We start from the raw sequence: 2,106 nt of genomic DNA on the forward strand, positions 1-2,106 counted from the left end.
CACCACTGAGGGACTGACCTGAACTAAACTGATAGTAAATATTTAATAGATATGCTTTTCACAGTTTCAATGATTTTACTTATACTAACACATCATTAACACCCAGAGACAGACGATTACCAGTTCTCCAGAAGACTGTCTCTTTTTTCTCTCTTCTAGGGGGCAGGGTAGTGGCTTCAACCAGCATAGATTGCTTTGGCTTATATTTACACTTTGTAGCAATTGAATCATGAAGAATATACTGTTCTGGCTTCTCTCTCTTAAAACTATGTTGAGGAGGTGCATACATCTATAGATTTAGCTTGTTCATACTTTTATTTATTTATTCATTTTTGACAAGCAGTGCAAGTGAAGAGTCTTAACCACTGGACTGCCAGGGACGTCCCTAGCTTGTTCCTTCCTTTTGCTGTATAGTATTCCACTGTGTGAATGTCCCTCAGTTCACTCATCTTATTACTGATACACATTGGGGTAATTATTCAGATAATGTTGCTAGGAATGTTATAGCAGATGTCTTTGGTGAACATATATACACATTTCTGGTTGGGTATGTACCTAGGAGTGGAATTATGAGTCATAAATAGGCATATGTTCAGCTTCTGTAAATATTGCCAAATAGCTTTTCAAAGTAAATGATCTAATTTTCACTCCTGTCTTATTAGTTTCTTATTGCTGCAGGGGTTCCCAACCTCCAGGATCTAATGCCTGATGATCTGAGGTGGAGCTGATGAAATAGAAATAAAGTGCACAGGAAATTTAATGTGCTTGAATCGTCCCAAAACTATTTCCCTCAACCCAGTGCTTGGAAAGATTGTCTTCCAGAAAACCGGTCCCTGGTGCCAAAAAGATTGGGGAGCACTGCTGTAAGAGCTAATCCACTTCCTTGCCTTTTCCTCTTTCTAGAGGCCGCCTGCATTCCTTGGCTGGTGGTCACTTACTCCCTTCATATCTCAGTTTCTCCCTCAACTCTGCTTCCATTGTCACACAGCTTTGTCTTCCTCTGCTTCCTTCTGTCCTCTTGCTTCACTTTCAGAAAGACTTTTGTGACACTACTGGGCCCACTCAGATAATTCAGAATAATCCCTCATGTCAAGATCCTTAGTTTAATCACATCTTGCAAAGTTCCTTTTGTAACATATTCATATATTTCAGGGACTAGGATGTGCACCTCTTTGGGAAAGGTATTTTTCAGCCTACTCTACCTGTCATCAGGGTATTGGGACAGATGGAGAGAGGCTGGACTAGGGGAAAGAAGGACAGTGAAGCCTTGAAAGAAGGACACTTCACACCTCCCTTCACCTTGGGAGGATTGGTGCTGTTGACTTGGGTACTGTGCCAGGGCTTGTAAGCAGGAGAGGGAGGCTGATGCTAGAACATCACAATCCTGGACCACCAACATGTCTGAGACAAGAGGCTTTCATACAAGGAATGAGAGTGCAGGTCAATAGGCCCAATAGTCTGGGCCTGGGTACCTCGCTGAGTGAAAGGTTGGGGAAGGCTGACTCTCCTCTGTGGGATCTGGGAACAAGAAGATAACAATGGAGAATTGATTATATTTTGCACTGTGGTCACGATCTTGTCAGTGGACAGTGCCCCCAGCCCATGCCATATCCCTGTCCATCCTCCAAGCCATGCAGACTGACCTGTTTTGGGGCTGATGGTGGAACTGTAGGGACTGACTTCCCATAGTAGGTCAGGTGAGGTGAGGATGAGATGGGGTGAAGAAGAGTCTGTTCATCTAGGCAAGCATGCCCTGCCTTCACTGTAACTTGAATATTAAAAGGTGAAGACTTTAACAGTCAAGGCTTGAGGATGAGAACATATAGTTTCTATCTACTCCTGGTCTCATTTTAGTTCAGCAAGTGCAACTTGAAGGAAATAGGACAGACGTTATAATCTCCACTTTACTGATGAGACCAGCAGGGCTCTGAGAGGCCCTCTAATTTACTCAAGGAGCCTCAGGAATGGAACCAAGAACAGAATGAGTCTTGCAGTTCTTCTGTTGTCCTTGGTGCTCCTCCACGTCCCTGCCGTGTGAGATTCACTGAGATCCCGAGGTGATGAGAGCCGAGAGGCAGAACTGACCCAAGGTGTGCAAACCAAATT

The sequence above is a fragment of the Bos indicus genome, chromosome 7 (assembly GCF_029378745.1).
Source record: "Bos indicus isolate NIAB-ARS_2022 breed Sahiwal x Tharparkar chromosome 7, NIAB-ARS_B.indTharparkar_mat_pri_1.0, whole genome shotgun sequence".
Classification (NCBI taxonomy): Eukaryota; Metazoa; Chordata; class Mammalia; order Artiodactyla; family Bovidae; genus Bos; species Bos indicus.